Raw genomic sequence first — 23,105 nt, 5'->3', positions numbered from 1 at the left:
ATCACAAACACTCATGCACACACACTGGGTCTATCAAGTTCTTGTGCCTTCAAAAAGTTTTTGCCAGGTGATCTTGAATCATCAGAAAGGTTGGATGTAAGGTTGTTGGGATACAAAAGCAAGTTTTCTAAAAATGAGCCTTAAAGCATTGATAAATCCTCCTAGACAGATTGGAAGCTAATCATACTTTAAAGATTCATCCCCTTGGTACTTTCCCTTATTCATGAGCAAGTTAATCCAGAGAAACAGAAACAGTGGGATATATAATACATATACATAGGTGTCTTCTATCTATAAATATATATGTATGTATGTATAGTTCTATCTATCTATATCTATCTATCTATCTATCTATCTATCAATGGAGAGGGGGGGATTTTGAGGAAATTGTCTCACAAGATTTCAGGGCCTGGCAGGTCTGAAGTCTATAGGACAAGACAGCAGGCTCAGGAAGCAGAAAGAAACTATGTTGCCATCTTGATGCAGAATTTCTTCTTCTAGGAAACATTTCTTTGCTGTTAAGGTCTTTCAGTTGGGATCAGAGGCCCCATGCGATCAAGAGTAATCTCCTTTACTTAAAATTAATGATTGGGGCTTCCCTGGTGGCGCAGTGGTTGAGAGCCCGCCTGCCGATGCAGGGGACACGGGTTCGTGCCCCAGTCCAGGAAGATCCCACATGCCGCGGAGCGGCTGGGCCCGTGAGCCATGGCCATTGAGCCTGCACGTCCAGAGCCTGTGCTCCGCAATGGGAGAGGCCACAACAGCGTGAGGCCCACATACCGCAAAAAAAAAAAAAAAAAAAAAAAAAAAAAAAAATTAATGATTGAAGATGTTAATCACATCTATAAAATACCTTCATAACAACACCTAGGTTAGTATTTGATGAAATAACTGGGAACTATAGCTTAGACATGTTAACAAAGAAAACTAACCATCATAGATTTCAATATAGTATCCTTAACTATGGCAGAATAATCATGGTAGAAGAGAAAGTTTGAAAAACTGGTGAGGGGCTGAGTTTAGAGCCACTATGAACAGGTAGACAAGATAACAGCTTCAACAAAAGTGAGGCGATCATATTTCCATCTTGACTTTAATGAGGGTAGCCTCTCATATTTGCCCATGTGTTGACTTCTTAGGGGCAAGATATATCAGAGGAAATTCATAGTTAGTACTTTTATCCCCAGTAGGATTCTGATGAAGACTTGGTTTAGAATTAAATGAACAGCCTGGAATAAAATCAGCTGTACCTAGTCTGACCCGAGGCTGGCTGCATCCCAGCTTTTTGATCCAAAGCCCATGTGGAATGCTTGAGTTACAGGTTCTCCATTGTAATCAAAGCAGTACTAGTAGATAATACATTTCAACAACTGATCTGGAAGCTTATTGAATAATTAACCTCCATCAATCCTAGAAATTTCAGTATCATAGCAGCCTCCACATTTGGGGAGACCCATACTCATCCCTGAAAAACTGCACTCTTTTTCTAACTTCATATGGGAAGTTCATATTTACTGAATGTGTATAGTAGATTTGATGCTGGCACAAGTGAGTCATACCTGAATGAGCCATAGTTCTTACTGTCTGATGTTTACAGGCTTCATAGAGTAGATAAATATAAAAAATAATAATTATCTTCTATACATTAAGAGCCATAAAACTGCATGCCAATTTAATTATAGAATTATAGCTTAGGGTGAAGAACTGATTAGGAGGAAGAAGGCCATTACAAATGATATCTTTCACAATGTGGTATCTGAATCTTGATATATAAGTAGGGATCTGTAAGTTGGACAAGTCATGAATATTAATAACAATAGCAAACATTTGTGGAATGCTTAGTCTCAAACACACTGTTTATGCTTTATGAGTATTATCTCATTAACTCTAAGAGGTGGTTGCTTTTATTATCCCACTTTGACAGGTAAGGAAGTGTCACCTGAGAGAAGCTAAGTGGTGGACCCAACATTTTAACCCAGGCATTCTGGGTCTGGAGCATCTGTTCTTGTCTGTGGGTCCTGCCTTCCCTGTAATAACATAGAAGAAAGTCTCTAATATGATATCAGGGGACAAACTGTGCAAATGATGTGAGGGAGCAAAGCTGAGTAATAACAAGTGCAGGAAGGGGCCAGGTCACTAAGCATCTCAAATAAAATCTAGATTATATCTAGAATACAATGGAGGACACTGCAGGATTTCAAGAGTAGAGAGGCATTTTCAGACATGGCTTGTAGAAAGCTTACTGTGGCAGTCATGCAGAGACAGAGGTTGTAGGCTAGTGAACTAAGTGACAGGGAGACAAAACAGACTGGTACAGGATGAGGTAAGAAATAAGGAGGCATGAAAAAGAAGCAGTGAAATACAGAGGCCAAGGAAGAGTAACGAGTCATTCTGAAGGTAGAATTTCTAGGGTTGGACAACAGATGGCAAGCAGAGAATAACTCTGGAATGACGCCAAGATTTCTGGAATGGATGAATGATTGTAACTTTCATTGAGATGGGGAATACAACAAGAGGAGAAGTAGGTTTTTCAAGAAAGATTATGACTTCAGTTTTCCTTATTCAGTTAAATTGGATGAGCCTCTAGCCCTGTGCTGTCCAATATGGTAGCCATTAGCCATACATGGTTATTTAAATTTAAATTCATTAGAATTAAGTAAAATTAAATCTTAGGACCTCATTCTCACTAGCCACTTTTCAGGTTCTTAATAGCAATAAGTTGCTAGTGGGTGATCACTCTGTTGGACCACAGATTATAAAACATATCATCACAGAAAGTTCTATGGGACAACATTGCTCTAGATTATGCAAGTAAATATATTTGTTAGAAACTTGATTATGTTTTACTGGTATTCAGAGTGCCATGAAATGTGTTGCCTCAGGAAGTAATACATTCCTAATCTTTGAAGAGATATCCTTGATGGGGATGTCAGATGAATGGTTTGGTTGTATCCACAAGTGTCGCTGAATGTGTTTGTTAGGTTAGTACCTACAATTATTATTAAATCTGATAATAATGATTATGATGGAATTGCATGGAGAAGAATAGTAATCACTTTTTTCATATTAAATTTATTGATACATTGCTCTAAACTTTTCAAAGCAAAACCCATCAAAAATATTGCAAAAAGTTTGTAATTTTAAATATCTGTGTAGTTATATGAATGTGTAGTTTGTGTGTATTATTATACATTTAACTATATTTAGAACATATATTTTTTGTCTCAGTTCTGGTTTTGTGTAGATAGAGAAATAATTCATTTCTTGTTTTACAAACTTTTGGATTACAAGACAGCTATTTTCTTTAATCTTACGCTTTTAAAAGTATAGTTTGCATACCATAAAATACTCCAATTTTAAATGTACAATTAAAAGATTTTCAGAAAATTTACAGTTATGCAGCTTTTACCACAATCCAATTTTAGAACATTTCCATCTCCCCAAAAAGATCCTTAGTCCACACTGGCATTCACTTCCCATTGCCACAGCTAGCCCCAGGCAAACACTGTGTCCATTTTGTCTCTGTAGATATTCCTTTTCAGGACATGTCATATAAATGCAATCATCATCATAAGCGGTCTTTTACACCTGGCTTCATTCAGCCAGCATTTTGCTTTTTGATCTGTCGTAGCTTGTTATCAATCCTTTGTCCTTATTCTTGCTGAATAGTGTTCTACCTTATAGATATATCACACTTTGTTTATTCATTCATCAATTGATGGTCATCTGAGTTGTTTCCACTTTTAGGCTATTTGGAATAATGCTGTTATGAAAATTTGTATAGAAGTTTTTGTGTGAACATAAGTTTTTCTTTCTCTGGGAATGACATCTAGGAGGGACATTGCTGGTTAATATGATAAGTTTATAGTTGACTGTTTAAGAAGCTACCAAAGTAACTGTGCTCTTTACATTCTTACCAGAGGGTTCCAGTTTCTCCACATCCTCTCAAAAATGTCTCTTTTTATTTTAACTATTCCAGTAGGTGTGAAATAATATCTTGTTGTGATTTAAACTGCATTTTTCTAATGAGTTATGATGTTAAGCATCTTTTCATGTGCTTATTAGCTATTAATAGATGTTTTGATGAGACTTTTTTCATGTATTTTGCCCATTTTCTTTCTCTGATACCCTTCACTTAGTGAGAATATTGTGGGTAGGCATGTGCAGGTTGAATGTGAGGTTCCCTCCTTTACATTCTCATTATTTGCATGTCCCAGAGGGAGAAGCCCTTTGCTTTTCACTTTTTTCCTATGTGCTTTTCTCTTTTTCATAATACGATGTGGGAATGTCTCTTTAATGTCACTGGGCAACTTGCTCAGAATAATTATATTGACACACATAGGATGACTTACCATGTAAGCAGATATAAAATTATTTTTCTGCCCTACCTCCTTGTCCCAGCCATTCAACTTAGAAAAAAAATCCTGGTAAAATTCAGCTGCCCTGAGCAGCTTCCAGGACCTCCAATTCATTTAACTGGATACATCTGGTTGAGGCTAAGAGTGAAGCAGAAATTGTATTACCCTGGATAGTCCTTCTGTAATAAAAGCTTTTCAAGTCCCCATCAGTCTACCAGCCTCTGTACTTGGGGTCCATCCATGTATTGGGCATTGATGCATCAGTAAGGAACATCAAATATACAGCCCAAGACCTCAAGGAGTTGCCATAAGAACCTGTCAGGAATGGAATCAAACATTTGAAATGTAATTAGCCTTAAATCAAACCATCCTCAAGTTGTGCAGTGATCTTAGGCTCTAGGCAGCCCGTGGCCCCAAAAGCTGGACATTGTTTTCTTCCCAAGGTCAGCTCTGCCAGGCCCCTAGGCTGAAACGTTCAGTCAGTTGTCCTGCCTGAGGACATGGAGTGGACCCTCTGCTCTGCTTCCCCATCTTTGTTGTGGGCTTCCAGAGTAAATAAATGTTCTCTCTTAATTTGAAGCAGCTGCTCATTGCCAGCACCTATCTTCACAGTTGCCAGCCTGGTTGACAGAATTCACAAAGGTGAACAAAGCACCAGGTCCCTAAACTCACAGAGCTTATGTAACAGAATCAGGAATAATTGAATATTCCTAACATTGAATGTATATTTGTAACTGCTGTGTGTTTGTTAAAGGAATGTACATAGCATAAATGGATTTCACATAGGCTAGGAAAACTCACAGTCTTTCTAGATGCAGCTGCTGCTTCGTGACTGCCTGAAGCCCACAATGATTAGAAGAAAGGCCCTTGCTATGAGGTATCATCCTCCTCTGGCAGCTGATGATGAAACAATGTAGGAGGGGAGGAAGGACACGTGATCTCGGGCACATCTGCAGCCAACTCCCAGCTAAAATCTGATTTCTCTTCTTGACGTAGCCTGGGGTGGGGGTGGGGGGTGAATTTATTATGTGTATTTACACCAAAGAATGTACTGTTTCACATATTTTTTGCTAATATTAAATTATAATCTATGGTATAAAGTTTTCTTTTTTGTTCAGCCTGTAATGACAGATGCTGGCCACAGTATCCTAGGCATATTTCTTGAACCCTCACGCTGTTAAGGGTACTTTGCGTTCTTCATAATGGGCTGGTGGAAATGTGACCAATTTCAGTGGAAATCTGTGTATTTATGACAGCACAATTCTAAAATAATAACAAGAAAAAAATCTACAATGGTTTTCTCTGCTTTGAAGTTTGTTCCATAAATAAATCTAGATGCCAACTATTTGTTAAACAATTTATAAATGAAAATTTTATAAAAGATGTGTCTTTTTTGTCATCCTTTTCTGCTAATCTTTTGTCTATTTTTTTCTACCAGAAGCAAATAATGTAAAAGTCAGTAAATTTAGTAACTGGCTTTGCATGTTTAGTTCTTCATCCTCCACTAGTGTCTGTGATGCATTTCCTTGGTATGAGCATCTTCTCTTCCTCTCACAGTTGGGAACAGGGTATCTTTGTTGATATGATAACAGTGCTTCTGTGTTGCTCTCAAACCATGATAAATATGTGTGCTAATTGGCTCCATTTTCACTCTATTTTCCCAGATATAATCTACAATATGAACATATGAAATATTTAGCATGGTATTAACAATGATGCCAACGGAAAATAATCACATTTCAGGAAAGAATCATAGTGGCTACAAACGGAAACAAAGACTCACCTTTTAAAATCAAGAATCTCATAAACATTAATGAACAAAAATTGACCAGAGATAAAACCATGGACTCCCCTCCTTCAGTATGAAAATCTGAACTGACACAAACAATGCAGTAAAGTTTCGAGAACCATGGTTATTCACAGAATCAAGGATTCTTTGAGTTTCCAAGGGATACACTGCAGGGTTTCTTTAAAGATTGAGCTATGGTAGTATAATTTTAAGATCTAAGATCTTAAAGAAGATCTAAGACTCTCAAATCTCATTTTAAGTATAATTCAATTTTTAAAAATCGAAATCACCCCCCAACCTTGCAGGAATGCACTTTTTACCCTCATATAAAGAAAGACCCAAATGACATTAAAATCTGTAGCCCAGTATTGTACCTGCTACAAAAGAAGAACTCCCATACAAACAAAGGTTATTTTTAATCATGAACTATTCTGTGTGAAGTTAATGTGTAGCCCTGGAAAGGCTCCCTCTAGTCGCCTCCCTGCAAGTCAGCCTTTTAGAGCTGTAGTTCTTCCTCTGATGGCTCCAGATAGAGAGAAAATTCTTGGACAGTTCAAATACAATCAAGAGTGATAATAGGGGAGTTCAGGGCCCCCATGTTGCCCCAGGAGGATGCTCTTTGAAGCTACTTGAACTTTCTTTCTTTTTGTTTGTTAGTTTATTCATGTGTTTGTTTTAGGCTGCCTTTTCCTAAACATGATGGAAGCCATTGCTCATCAGAGATTGTGTCATTAAAATGTTTTTTTTTTTTTACCTGAGGGAAGACATCTTGATTCTGCTGGCCCAGAAAGATTTGAAGAAATACATCAAAATGAATGGGGCCCTGTTACCATCCCTCCTGCCACAGCTTTCAAAGGGGTAAATTATGAACGTGGGCATCTAAACAGTTTATTTTAACACTTACTTATTTTAAACGTATGATGTTACAACAGTATAATTATTAATATGAAAATGACCATTTTAATCTGCTTTTAAAACAAAGTTAAAAGCATTGCAGCAGAGCACAAGAGTATTTTTAATGGGAAATATGTATGTAGGTAGGTGATACTATGTGTATTTATCCAAAGTGTCTACAGAAGTTCTTTTTAGGTGGAGGGAGTATGATTGGTTTTTATGTTTATTTTCTCATTGATTTTCATGTTTAGATTTTCTTTCAACAATTCATATTAAATATTCAATACAACTATTTGAAGAAAAACTTGTTTTTGAAGCTTCTCTCTTTATGACAACACTATTTTTACTTGAAATGTTTTTTCCCCTGAGATTAGTGATTATTATCAGGAATTCACATGTGAAAATTAAACTTTAGATTTTGTGCATTTCACCACGAAGAGTTAATTAGCCAAATTAACTAGCTTTGGGGATTAAAATGTGATTGGATGGGAGAATTTTAAACTCTTTCAGGGACAACCTTCTCTGATGGGGGCATGTGCTCATCTATAAGCTGGCAAAATTGAGAAAAGAAGTGTATTCTTTAGGAAGGAGCTGCAGCAGGACAGTCTTCCTCATCCTTTGTGGGAAACAGTAAAACCTTGTGCTTATTGCAGAAATTGTTCTTTCTGTCTGTTCCCCTGTCAATATGGCCTGGAATCAATGGATTCAATGTGACATTCTGAACAACTGTCTCCCAGAGAAAACCCTCCCGTTCTGGGAGAAGACATTCTGGCTTCAAGGTTCTAAAGTCAACCTGGAACTGTTTCCACTCTCCTGTCTGGGTTCATGGAGGTGGAGGCCTTACTGTAAGCCGTTAATGGATCAAACCACAGGGAAGATCTAAGACTCTCAAATCTCATTATCAAACACATAGACTGACCTCAAATGAACTCACTCTCTAAATCTTTAAAGACAAAGACTGGCCCCCGTGTCCGTGTAATCTCAACCTCCTTTGCTTGCCACCTTCTCCTAAATCTTCTGAATTCAGGTTGTACCAGACACTGCCCTCTCCTGAATTTCCATCTTCAGCTCTTGGGTACTCTCTTGGGTACTCTCCCCTCCCCATTTGCCTATTAAAATCCTACCTCAATCCAGATATTACCTTTTCAAGAAACTTTGCTTAGAGAGAAGCTTTGCTTGATCACCTCATAAGGTCTCTACAATTTGAAAGCAACAGTCCTGCCTTCCCCAGATTGGCAGCTTTGGTGCCATCACAGCAACAGGACATGTGGGAGGTTCTTAATTGAAATTAATTGCAGTAAGAGACCAATGAACAAATGTTGTACTTCGTGGTCTGTATATCCCATAAGACTCAGACCTCACGTTATTTTATCCCAGGGCCATATTTTTTTTTCCCTTCTCTTCTTGCAAAGCCTTGTGACTGTCAAGGACATCTTAGTACTCTCCCCTTTCTCCTCACTAGAACCTTACACAGTATCTTTCATTGAGTAGGCACTCAATACAAATTGTTTAAATGAAATAGTATATCAAGAAATAAAGGAATTCCGATATGGCTATAATCCACCTATATGGCTATAATCCCACGTTCCTTATACCATTTGCCAGTCTTTTCTTCTTCACAGAGCCAGAAGATCAGCAACAATATACACGAGCTGCAACAGCACCTGATTCCACACCAACTTTCCAAATGCAAGTATCACTGTTACTTTCACATCTGCCTTCCAAATCTTACTCAAATTTCTTTTGTGAATAATCCTAACACAGAGCCTAGAGGGAGAGAATTAAAGGAAACATACTTCCATTTTAGCTAAATTGTCACAGTGCAAAACTACCAGCGAGGCCAGGTTAAAGTTTTTGGGTATTATGAAAGATATGTATAATAGATACATCTTCAGTTTTGTCTTGTTTTTCTTCAACAAGTAAATGTTGACAGTTGAGATCACAAGTGAGTCTCAATAATAACTAATTTGTTAAATGCATTAGTAACCAGTATGCAAAACAGATTGAAACAAACCCTCTCCTATTTATTTAATTTTGGACTGGAAGAAAATTACACCATCATGGTGTATATTTAACTATCAGGAGTTTTACCATTTAAAAAAGAGTAGAATATTTAAAAGGAAATTTAATATAATATAGAAAGTCTCCCACTCATCACTGAATGAATTTACATATTCCTGTTTCAATTCTCTCATTTCACTTGTTTGTTTGTTTAGGCTTACAAAATATCTTCTGTTATACTTGGAACTGTGATTCAAGACATCACAACCAAGTCAGCTTGGAACTCGCTGCCCACAAGCCATATGGAAAACTGGAAGAAGAGCAGAGAGACAAGGGTTCAACTCTTTGGTAGTACCAGCCTTTCCGACACCAGCATGGTGGGTTCAAATGCAGCAACTTGTGAACATCTAAAATTGTGTTGGTCGTTTTCCTCTCTCTCACTCTTCTCTACCCCCCCCATTTTTTCCTCCTCATTCTTTATCCAGTTACTGTTCTTTTTTTTTTTACTGTCACATCAGCTTTTATGTTTCTTTTTCATCCTCTTTACCACTCTTTGTCCTCTCAATCATTCCAAGCTCATACACTATAGGTTCTGTGATTTAGATCTCCTTTTATTTGTATTTTTATCTTTTTCCTTTTTTAATAAGTCTCCATCCCTTATCTATGTTTATCAGGTTCTCCCTAGCCTTTGAAGCCCTAGTTGGACTTCATTTCTCCAGGAAACTTTCTCTGAGTTTTCTAGTTTGGAACAGACTTCTCCTTCTAGAAAGTTTCAGCCTTTGAGAATCTGTACCTACCCTTTGTCACTCAGTGGTTACTGTCTTTAATTTTTTCACAGAAAAATCCTGCCTGGTATCCCTAGTAAAACACATATGCAGGAAATACTAGATGCTCAATAGAAGCCTGTGAATAAATCAATGGCTATTGGTGAAAATACATACTTTTATAAAGGCCTTCTTTATAGTCTATCTTCTATTTCTTGCATTTCCCCATTTTCTCTCAGTTATCACTTGTTTTTCATTTACTTTTTCTTGATCCTTCAGTTTCCCATAGTAGGAGGTTGTGATGTCTTCTCAGGCTGGAAACACCCTATTTCTGATTAATCACCTGAAAGCAGGGAGCTAAGCCATGTACAAGTGTATGATTGTATAGTAACAAGAATAGTATACAAAGAAATTTCAGAGTACCTGTTCAGAGTGAGTTATTGTTACCTAAAGGTTCATAAACAAATGATATTTTTTGTAAGAGTGTGCACACACTTGCTAGTTGTCAGAATTTTCCAGGATGTTCCCCCATACAAACAAAACCTACCCAACCAGGAACACCTGTCTCACACCATTGTGTTAGAAGTACATTTTACTGTAATAAGACATGGACATTTTCCAGTGTTAGAACAATTAATCTACTATTCAAACACAAGGCTGCTCACAGGCTAATAGTTATGCCTTGTGTGGATTTTTGTCTTCCCAGTATTATCAAACTCCATTCCCCTAATAGCACTACCCCAGTATTCCTGGGAAACCTCTGTCTTTAGTTCATGTGGTTTCATTGGGTTGACCCCCATCTCCCTCCAAATTCAGAGGTGAGCATATGACCCAGGGATCAAAACTACCACAACAAATTCCTCTCCTCCACAGTGATAAATGGACCCCTAACCCAAATTAGGCCAATTTTTATTATTAGGTTTTTGTCTATGTTACAAGGAAATAAAGATTATTATAAGGTTTACAGTTATAAGAGTGTCATTGTGGAGGTTCTAGGCTTCTATGTGGGAAATGCCAGCCAGAGAAAGCAGAAATGAGATACAGAGAAAGCTTTTTGGTGGCATTATTTGAACACCAGAATCCAGCCATATTTGAAGGAAGGTGTCCATGAAATTTTGACTTATAGTAGCATATAACCTCCCCTTTTCCAATTAGTCAGTGTATTGGTTTTCCATGATTGCTATAACAAATTATCAAGAACTTAGTGGCTTAAAACCCACAAATTTATTCTCATATAGCTCTAGAGGTCAGAAGTCTGAAACCAAGTTCATTGGGCTGAAGTCAAAGAGTTGGCAGGGCTGCTTCCTTCAGGAAGCTTTAAGGAAGAATTGGTTTCCTGGTTTGGTCTTGCTTTGGTAGGCTGCTTACATTCCCTGACTCACTGCCCCTTCTTTCAGGCTGAAAATAAACAGTGTAGCATCTCTCTCTTCTCTGACCTCTGCTTCCATCCTTATACCTCTTTGAATCTGACCGTCCTGACTCCCTCTTAAACGGACCTTGTGGTTATGTTAGGCCACACAGATAGTCCAGAATAATCTCTTCATCCTTAACTTAATCATATCTGCAAAGTCACTTTTGCCATATAAGGTAACATGTTCATACCTTCTGGGAATTAGGAGATGGATATCCTTGGGGGCTAGAGGGGGGTCACATTATTCAGCTCACCATAGTCAATGTGATTTGAATTTTTATCACTTAAATGGTGAAGAGTTGTTCTGAATTTTTAACTTGTGCTCCTTAAATCTTGCAGAACCTGTGTCTGTAGAATGTGGTCATGGCTCGAGCTACAGGAAGAAGAAGAAAGAGAATGCATATGGGGCAGGAAATAAGCAGACCATCATCTAGAAAAGTATAAAACACGGAAGTTCACAGAAGACACCCAATAAACATTTTTGAAAGATAAGCTGTATATTGTGTATGATGTAAATTATGCTAGCATGCTCTTGGGATATTGTCTGTAGACAGGGTTAATTACCTTTGGACCCCCTTCTACACAAACCTTTAATATGCCTATAATCTTAAAAGTGAATCTTCTTTACAATTAGGGTGACACTGTAGTTTATCACCCAAATCAGAATATTTTGAAAGGGAATGAAGGTGCTTTTTAAAATTAATACAGAATAACAAGCATAAATTGGGACTCTCCTGGGAAGCCAGGATATGAGTTTCCCTTACTTATAATGAGATGTGGTGACAACATGTTATCAAAACCAACTTGTTCAAGTTCCAGGAAAGATGAACTTATACTTGTTTCTGTTCTCCAGAAAATAAAATATAAGTACATAAAAAAGTCACTAATTATTTTGGGTTTTTTTTTCTCCTGAGTATGAAAATAATCCACAAGCTTATTTAAGACATTGGACTTTTATGTAGTCTATAATAATGGGAAATACCTACTATCATGGGATTCTTCTAGAAACTACTCAGTTATTAAATATATTCATTCATTCATTCATTCATTCATCTACTTACCTAGTCAATATTTAGTGAACACTTAATATATACCAGCCACAGTACTAGGACACATACAAATTGTGGCCATAACAGAAGTATGTAAAGGAGTTTGGGTGAAAAAGGAGGAAGAACCAGGGAGGAGTTCTTTGAAAGGGCTGAGAAAGTATCTGACACATTAGTAGGAGAGGAAGAGATTCACTGTTCAGTTTGGCTTAAGTGAGGTGAAGATGGAGGGGTATTTGAAGGAGAAGGGTGGTTGGGTCCAGATCTTGAAAAGCAAAGAGTGTGAGATTTGGTCACCTCATTTGCACTCGAGTGTGAATCAGTAGAGATATTGTCAAACTCAGAATCATATGACCAGATTTACCTTTTAAGAAAACAGTTCTGAAGACCGTATGGTGCAGGGCAATCATGTGGAAGAGTTTAGGATAGAGGTAACAAGGCAGCTATAGGACTTTCTGGACAATTACTGAGGGCTGGGTACAGTTACACGTGCTTTTCCTATCTTAAATTCATATGTATCACCACGACTTCCTAAGCTAATGACAATTGCTTGCCATTTTTCAGAGAAAGACACCAAAGCAGAAAGATATCAAGTAATTACTTAAGGCCAAACAGCCAGCAAATAGTGTTTCTGGGATTCACACTTAGTCTGACTTCACGTCTGAAGAATTAGTCGCTACGTACTACTGTCTCCCCAAATGAATGATGCCTGAATTAAGAAAATGGATGTGACAATAAGGATAGGAGACAAAATTCAGAAGACATCCTACTTGCCTTAGAGTTTTGATATCTCCATTGTCTGAGCAGTTGTTTGCAAAACATAGAATGATAAAGGAATTAGAACTGATTTTAAGGTTCATAATTCGGGACATGGGATGTACAGGGATGGGAAATGAAATAGAAATTCTAGATCAGGCCCTGTAAGACAGAAAGATAATCTCAGCTTGGAGTATATTGAATTTGAAATTCCTGCAGAACATGGTGATAAATGGACATTGCTTAGAGGTAGTAGGAAGGGCTGGGGAGTGGAGAGAGATGAATAAAAGCCAAAAGAAATTGCAGCCAAGGAAATGAAGACAACGTATAATAGTTAGATTCCTACTTAACCTTCAAGGCTCAACTCAAACCTAACTCTGAGCACAGTTTATGGAACCATATGGACACTCAATGATAGCAGCTACTTGACCCACTGACTAAAAGAATTAATTTCTGCAAAAAACTTTTTCCAACAATTCCATCCCATAGTAAGTGACTTTCCCACCTCCCAGTTCCTGCAGCATTTGCCAGCTGGGCCACTCATTAGGCACCCATATGTATCTCCTATTAGATCTCATTCTCTGCGTATGCTCCATCTTACCAGCTACTTAAAGACAGAGCCACAAGGTAAACATCTTTGTATTCCCCACAGCTTCTAGTAAGTCCTCTTGCCTGAGATCAGTGCTAAAGAAAACTCTTCAGAGACAAAGCAGCAGAAGCTTGCTGTAAAGTCCCCGCATACGTCTATGATCTGCAAAGGGAAAGAAACAATAGTAAAGCAACTGTATTTGAATACTCAAAATGAGTTCATTGGTAGGCTAATTTCTTTATCCATTATTTTCCTCTTTGAACAGATGAGGAAACTGAAACCCAGAGAGATTATATAAGGCCCTAAAGATACAAATCTAGACAATGATGGGGCCGACCCCCAAATCCATGTAAGACCTATAAACCATTGCTTTCTTAAGTGGGACCACCTGCTTTCTCTTAGGCTACTTCTTCCCTTTCAGAACACACAAATTTCCTCATCATTTTTCTGGAGTCAGGCGTCTGGAGGTACTGGGGACCGCAAGCATGTGAAGGGCCACCTTCACTTCATTCCATGCAGGGTAGGGGCCTCCAGGTCCCAACCCTGAGCAAGCTCAGGCCCAGGAAAACATCAAAGGAGCGGGCAACACGGATTGCAAGAAAGTCTTGATGTTAACTCCAAGAACTTGGTTACCAAGGCCCCTCATAGCAAAAAGCTGCTGTAGCTGCTCTTCCAAGGGTGAAAAGGCAAGGACTGATGCAAGCAGACCTAGAAATCCCTGCCAAGAGAAATATCAGGAGGTGGCCTAACCCTTGCCCAGAGCAGTCTGTGTCATTAATAGTGTCCATTCTTTAAGTCTTGTTAAACCTCCATCCTTAAAAGGAGGTTTTACATCTTAGGCTGCTGTGTCTCCTCCAACCCTCCCCTCACCCCGTAAGATAGGTTATTTGTGTTTTAACAGCTTCCCCCAAAAATGGACCTTGAGTCCATTTGACAAGTCATAATAAACCCAACTAATGTGTTTTAGGTTTTTTAAATAATTAGAGAAAAATTAATGTATATTAACTGTTAACAGTAATCAATTATGGCATATATTAAAAGGATGTGTAGAGTTCAGTTTTAAGCAATTTTCCGTTTTTCTCTTTACAGCCCCACAGTAAAAAGTAGGTTTTATATCCCTTGTTATCAGATTACAAAACTGAGGTTCAGAGACTAGAATTCACCTGAACAATATCCCAGAGTTTTAAGTCTCATCCTTGGACTTGAATTCAAGTTCAGTTTATCTATACCATTCCATCACACCATAACTGCTGTAAAACAGCAATGATTAGCATGGTAGTGCTTTAGAGCTCATAAACCTGTTCCATATGCATCATCTAATTTTATCCTTAAAGGAATTCGGGCAAGTAGGAATGACAGGCAGTGTTCTCTTTTACAGATGAAGAAGCTGAGGCTCAAAGCAGTTAAACTATTTGTCTGAGGGAACATAGGAAGTTGGTGGCTGAGTCAAGAGTCAGAAGTTTCTCTGTGGGATGTTTCATGATGGCTCCTTCCACTGCATCAGGAGAGGCCTTCTAACCAAAGGCCCATTTAATAAGTGCTTCTGTTCTCTCAATGGCAGGGAGTTGCTCTAGTCTAGTATTTTTATATGAACATATTGACAACCAAAAAGGCAAACTGGAGGCACCCAGAGTCCAAGAGGGTAACACAGGGGAAGAGGGCAGCAGTGGGCAGCCCTGGTCACCCTGAAGTCCAGGTCCTAAGGAACAGATGGCTTCAGGGTCCTTGTGGTATAAACTTGGAGGCTCAGTGCAAAAATAGTTTATGACACAGGTTTTGGCATCAGAGAAACCTGGGTTGGTTTCTAGGCATGGCTTGGTCCACTGTGGACTAGATAGCCTTGGGCATCAGTTTTCTGATCTGTAAACTGAGATACCAATAGCATCCAATTCACAGGGCAGCTGTGCTGGCTAACAGAAATAACGATTAGAAGGCACTTAGCACAGCATAAACTGAGAGGGAGGTTAGAGGTGTTGACAGGTTTGGGGCTAGGAGGGAAAGAAGAGACAAGGGGTGCTGAATGTTGGATTTTTGTTCTGCCTTTTTCTCAGAATTGATTCTCAGTGGGTATTATCAAATTTATCTTATTTTCCTTATTCTTTCATTGACACAGCCCCTGACAAGTCACAAGGCACTTGTCCTAGGAATTAGCTCATTGAATCCTCACAGCCAGTCTGTGAGAGAGATGCTGTGAAGGCTGTAGGGGTCTAAGGGAGGGAGAGGGACTTGCCCATGGTTACACTTTGAATATCTGGCAGGGCAGAGGCCAGAAATCACCTCTTTCATCTTGTTATTCCTATTCTGGTGGCTTGTCCTTGCCTTCCATGGCAAGCAAAGCCAAGCCACAAATTTGGACATCAGAAAGACATCAAAGGATACCCACCCATCTCCCACTCAAGGTTAAGACATCCCTATGTCAGTTTTGGCACTGGGGAGCTCCCTGAAACCCTACACTGGACATTTCCTTTACTAGGCAATTCCTGTCTACACTATGCTCAAGCTTGCCTCTCAATGTACATGAAGCCAGGATGCTAATTTTGTTTCCCTTTGTTTTTCAGAATAAGAGGAATCTGCTACATTCAAAAGGATCTGCTCATTGTTGCTTAAATACACCTGCCTGTTCCAAATACCATACTCTTGTTCAATCTGTTTCCTGGGTCTAAAATATCATTTCCCTCATTCTCTTCCTGGCCAAATTATACCTCCTCTAAGGTCAAACTTTAGTGTTTCCTCGTCCATGAATTCTCCCTTCCTCCTGTGAGTTAAATCATCTATTGTCTGACTATTTGTTTGCAATTGTTCACACAGACAGCTTTGTGGCCTCATTGAGACATGTACACCTTACATATATTAGGTTCTCTCTGAGACAAGAAAGTGCCATCTTCATTTTTATATCATCTTTACCTTATAGCCCAATGCTTGGTACATAGTAAAAAGCTCAATAAATACTTGTTAAGTGATTTGGTTAAATTAGAATATTATATTCCCTGGAATTACTATTAATTTACTCAAGAATTATGTTTCTATTTTCTTCATTATCAATAGTTTCCATTTATTGGGTGCCCACTACTCAAACATATAGTTTGCTGAGTATTCCTCATGCAGTGTATTAGGGGTCCCCAACCCCCAGGTGCAGACCGGTAGAGGTCCGCGGCCCGTTAGCAACCAGGCCACACAGCAGGAGGTGAGGGGCAATCTAGCGAGCGATGATACATCTGCTGCTCCCCATCGCTCACATTACCGCCTGAACCATTCCCCTCCCCCCACCCCACCCCCCACTCCCGTGGAAAAATTTTCTTCCACGAAACCGGTCCCTGGTGCCAAAAAGTTTGGGGACTGCTGCAGTATATGATCTGACACTTGAAAAAATTTCCAAGTTGGAGATACCACATCCTCTGTCATTTTTCAAATGACTAAACTAAGGCATAGAGAGGTTAAGTAACTTGCCCAGGTATACACACTTGATAAAATGATGGAGTCAGACTTTGGTTCCAGGACGTCTGGTGTCAGAACTCATATTCTTACCACCACTTTATACTATTTCTCAGTGTTTGGTTGATTCTGTAATCCTCTCATGTAGAGCAGGTACCCAGTAAGGGTGTTTTGTTCTTGATAATAATGATGGCTGCTAATAATATTGACTTGCAATATGCCCAGAAGGAAAGCTGTTCTCACCTCAAGTTCCAGGAAAGTGAATTATTGCTAAATGAAGAATTCCTAACACAGTTTAGATTCTACAGACCTACAATGGAAGAGAAAAAAAATCACAAGAGACTTATGACAGAAGTCAGATTTCAGCTATTGGTTTGTTCTTCTGTTTAAATTGGATCTTTTGGTCTGAAGGATCTGAAAACCATTTTCCATCAGTATAAACACTAGCATCTTTTAAAACATGCATATACTTAAGGGACCTCAGTGGAATTTCATTTTCCATGGCAGCTCATTTCTAATCATAACTGCCCAGCTGGTAAATGTCCCAGAGTATGCCTAAAAATATATATTTCTTATCTGTAATAGAAATACCATTTGTCCTTTTATTCTCATAAAAAAACAGGTAAGATGGCCCAACTTTAAAGAGAGAGAAAGAGAAAGAAATAGGAGAGACGATTCTACTTAGGGTGATACATGCTTTTAGAATGCATAGCACCTGTTTCTTCTCCAAACAAATGTTTCAAATGAAGCTTCCAATTTGGGGGCCCATGTGTAGATCAGGCTTTTTGTTTTGTTTTGTTTACATTTTTGTTTGTTTGCATGTTTTTAATTACATAGAAGTTGCTCTTTCATCTCGGCGTATTTGGAATTTAAAATGCTGTTTAAAAAAAGAAAGAGAGAGGCATTAAATTTTTGATACTTTTTATTGGAATGTTAAAGATCTTTTCTCCTAATAATTAATTGGGCTTTGATAGGAACCCAGAGACAGGTCACTGTGAACCAGCTTTCATAATGGATATGACTTGAAAAAAAAAATAACCAACTTACCATAGGTCACGTAGCAAGGTCTAGTTAGGCATGTTAAAGTAGCATCCATACCCTTGACTCCACCTAGGAAGCTCCATCTCTTATATTAACTTACTTACAGAATAAAGGCAAGTCTAGGACAAATGAAGCTATATCTTATAATTCTCATACTCCATGGTCTTTTCCAGAGTTATCCAACATTTATGATCTCAGACTCATTGGGACAGAATTTAAATTAGAGAAGTATAGACTCCATGATTTAGATATTACAAAGTTTGGGATGGGACCTGGAAATCTATAGGTGTAAGAGAAATCCAGGTGAATATTATGATTAACTAGTCTCGGAGAGCATTGATTTAAGCCCTGTTCAAATCATCCTAGCCAAACCCAGCTCACCTGAAGAAGGTTCTTCATTGAATAAATAGCACTGACCAGGGGAGAGCGTGTTGGAGAGCTCAGTTTTACTTTTGCTTTAGGCACTAACTGGTGGGCTTTGGATAAGTCACCTCACTGTCCCATTCCTTCACTGTATCAAGGTAAGAGTTGGGTGACCTTTCTAGCTGTAATACCCTGTGATAGGAGAAAGCAGTCTGGAATGAAAAGATGTAATTATCTTTGCAAATTCTATGCCTCCTTTTCTGTTTCCATCTTCTTTGCCATCCAGAAAGCAAAGCCCATAGTCATCCCGAAATGTCTCCTGCCTTTGAGGGATGCCTAGGCCAAGGAAGGCTGCAAATCAAGGGGTGAAAATACCAGTTTTGATAGATTTCCTCTGTACTTTCATGTCACAAATGACAAGCATGTTTTTAGAAAGTGGAAGAAAGGGACTGGGTTTGTAGGAAGAAAAGAGAAATGAATATTTGAAGAGCAAAGATAGTCTGTTGTGGAAGTTTGAAATTACCTTTACCCTGAAACAACCCTGATGAAAAATACTAGATTTTGAGGAGGTCTCTTTGGCATATTTTCGGTCTAAAATTTTGTGTGGGCGTTTTTGTCTGTTTGTTGTAGGAGAACTACAGTTGTGTACTGAACAGTAAAAGCAACCTAAGTGTGCATGTGTCAGTGTGTAAAAGGGGAATTAAGAAAAAGAAGAAAGGAAACTTGAAAATAAGTGGAATTTTTCTTCCCAAGCAAATCTTCAGTAAGGGTTAGACAAGGGTATTGGAGATAGGACCAGGGGTGTTATTTCCTTAAATAAGTGTTTCTCCAAATCTGTTTCCTGGACCATTAGCATAAATCTCTGCAGATGTTCCTCAAAAGTCTTTGCTTGTATTTTGGCACAAAAATTTGGAGAATAAGTGAAGCTCCGTAGTACACATTAAAATAGTAAAGATACTGGTTAAGTCCTGCAGTTAAGGTAAATGCTTGCTAAACTTATAAAAACGTACCACCCCCCAAAAAAAAATTGTCAGGGGACCTACATAACTAGTGTTCTGTGGAAAACAGGCGGTCAGTTAGAATTGTTTAAGCTCAGAGTGCGCAACTGAAAAAGGCTCCTGGTTGCCATTAACCTTGTAGTTATCGGAAACATATGTATCTTTTTTTTTTTTTTTTTTTTTTTTTTTTTTTGTGGTACGCGGGCCTCTCACTGTTGTAGCCTATCCCATTGCGGAGCACAGGCTCTGGACGCGTAGGCTCAGCTGCCATGGCTCACGGGCCCAGCCGCTCCGCGGCATGTGGGATCTTCCTGGACCGGGGCACAAACCCGTGTCCCCTGCATCGGCAGGTGGACTCTCAACCACTGCGCCACCAGGGAAGCCCCATATGTATCTTTTAAACTATTGTTTGTTTTTTGGCAGATGGTGAAAAGGAATACCGTCAGTTGAGGGAGAAATGTGTTTTTATTATTATTTTTTTTTTTACTGAAGTCACAGTAGTTTACCTTGTAAGGTAGTGGCAGGGTGACAAAAATATTTTAAACCAACTAGAATCTATACCCTTAATGGGGAAGGGTGGTGCCTCTCCTAGAGATACTTTGAGGTGCTAAACTGAATTGTATTCTTCAGGCATTTTTGAAAGGCGTATAGATGTTTCAGTGAACATTAATCAATTGCCCATGGATATCCCATATCTTCAGCTGAGATTTTTTTTAATTTAAAAAGTCAGCAAATGGCTACCATCTGTGATTTAGGGCATCCCAAACATCCAGCTTTCTATTGTTGCAGGGGAGTGAGATGCAGGGGAGTGAGATTCACGGGATCAATTAGCCTTGTGTCCAGTTGCCTGTTGGATTTTCATCTTGTGATTACTAGAACAACGGAAGGGTAGACAAAGTTCCTAGGTTCTAATGCTGACTCTTCAACCCATATGATGTTGGATATGTAAATGTCATATGCCCTAACCCAGTTCCTTCATGTGGAAAATTGATGTTGTCATGTCTGCTATGTGGAGCTCAAAAACAGTAAATGACGTACGTATTTGCAAGAACTTTGTAGATCAAAACACCAGTTAGTGATAACTACTTAGGCAACTGCCAGTTATTAGAGTGTTGTCTCCCAGCTGGAGCTGGGACTTATACTGCATTTCTGGTTTGCCAGCTGCGTCCTGTTAAATTCTGATAGGGCACAGTAATGAAGGACTGGAAAGCTGAAGAAAGGAAAAAGGATTTTCTCTGATTGCCTCTTATTATCCTTTTGCTTCTTGTCTTTTTCAACTTCTATCCTGTTAGCAACACCCCAGCAAAATTTCTTCACCCTTTTGGTAGCAGATTCCAGTGTCAGCAGTTGATTCCACAGAGCTTTCCCAATGGTTGCAGAACTACCTTCATTGCATCCCTCAGACTCCAGCACCCTCCTGCCAGTACCTCTTCAGAGTTCTAGGTCCCAGCCAAATGGGGCACTTCATCTTAGAGAAGACAACACCACCACCCCTTCTTCTCACAGATCTGAAGTTCTTTTCTGCAGGAATCTGAATTTACAGGTTTAATTAATTCCAATCTCTTCCTATTTTTTCTCAACCTTTGGGTCAGTAGATGGTTTGGGTAGCTGTTTTCTGTTGGATCTCAGATCTTGTCATGATGCATTAGTGTTCTTCCTATCTTTTCAGTTCTTCAGTACCTAAATAATAACACTTCTGCCTAAATGGCATGCGTTTTTTATTGATAGAGTAAACTTGTAAACCGGGATTGCTTCCCTCCTCCCTGTTCCCCAACATACTCACATTTGGTTTGCACATTTCAACACACAGGCATAGTCTTAACTGCTATGGAAAAGTTGGTGTCTTGGTTGTTCATCATTATAAACATCTTATTTATAAACATCTTATTCTCTTGGTCTAACTTAATGGTCACACTTCTGCTAGAGACATGAATCAAATATTTTCCTTTGCTTTTAAAACTACAGACATACCTCATTTTACCACACGTTGAAGATATGGTGTTTCTTACAAATTGAAGGTTTGTGGCAACCCTGCATCAAGCAAGTCTGTTGGTGCCATTTTTCCAACAGTATTTGTTCACTTGGTGTCTTGTGTCACATTTTTCTGTGAGTATTGTCACTTCTCACAATTTGTTAGGTGATCTGTGATCATTGATCTTTATTAATATTTTGGCATTTTTAGCAATATTGTATTTTTTAATTAAGGTAGGTAAGTACATTGTTTTAGACATAATGGTATTGTACACTTAGTAAACTACAGTATAATGTAAACAACTTTTTTAAGCACTGGGAAACCAAAAATTCACGCTATTCCCTTTGTTGGAATACCTGCTTTATTGCAGTTGTCTGGAACCAAACCCTCGATATGTCCAGGGTATCCATGTAATTGACTTTAAGTGTAACAGCTATATAAAAGGAAAACCATCTCTTGGCTTCAAAGTTGAGAAGTAATTAGGAGTAGTAGCAATTGTGAAAACTGGAAAGTGTACTCTAAAGGGTGTCAAATCCAGAAATAGTAAAAGTTAAAGCCAGATTGTTAAAATAGCATTTACTTATAGTTTACACATAGAACAGTTTGAACTGGAAGTCTTCAAATTTCAAACTGATATGAAGCTCAGAGGCATAATGTTACAGGATGGCTTAGGTGAAAATGAGAAAGTCCTTTAACCTTTACAATGATTGGTAATTACAATTGGGGTTTCTAGACAGCAGAGGAATGATTAAAAATGATTTATCTTATACCATTTTAGAAAGATGAATTAGATGTCTTTCATGATTATCAGAGTCATTCACAAGAAATAACCTAAGTTGCACTTATGTTCATGACATAAACTAGAACTAGATTTGCTTACATGGCTTAATTGGTCTCATCTGCTCAGAATTTGTTTGGTCTCCATTTTGTACTGAACTTTAACAAGGGGTAGTGTTACGGAACACAAGTTTAAGTGCCCAACAAACAGGCCAAACAAACCGAAACGTCAGATTTGGAGCAGAGAAAGGTTTATGCACGACCATGCGAGGACATGGGTGTCTCATGCCCAGAAAACTCTGAATTCCTTGAAGGGTTTCAGCAAAGCACTTTTAAAGGTAAGGTGAGGGAGGGGTGTGGTTAGCTGTTGCAAACTTGGTGTCAAAATCCTTTATTCTTGCAGCTGTCCACACAGGTCAGGTCATGATGTTCCTGTAAACCTCCAACAAGCCAAATGTTCTCTATTGTGCAACTTTTTATCTCTATTTGAATGTACTCTTAAAGGTCAGAGCCCTGAGAATAGGCTGTCCTATATATTTCTGGCTATAGGCAACATTATTTTACAAAAGATACAGAGCCAGCATGACTAAGCACAGGCAGTAAAGCACAAGTTTAAAGTAAAAAGGAACAGATCTAATATGGAGTCAGATTTGTCAGATTTGTTCTTCCATATTACAGTAGTAGGCCTCTTATTAGCTGCAGCTGACTGCTAATATGGGAAACAGAGGCTCGGTATTTGTGGATTTTTTTAACAAGCAACCAGAAATTCTTATTTGAATCTCCTAATCTTTAAATATTGGTTACTCTCTTTTTTCCTTTTTTTTAAAGTTAAATACTAAGAAGTCTACCTCTGTGGACATGCAAACCTCTCCTCTGAGCCAGATTTGGCCCCCTGAGAGTCATTTGGCAACTTT

Source organism: Mesoplodon bidens (genome assembly GCF_964165515.1).
Source record: "Mesoplodon bidens genome assembly, chromosome: 1".
NCBI classification, from domain to species: domain Eukaryota; kingdom Metazoa; phylum Chordata; class Mammalia; order Artiodactyla; family Ziphiidae; genus Mesoplodon; species Mesoplodon bidens.
Note: the sequence above shows the minus strand (reverse complement) of the source record.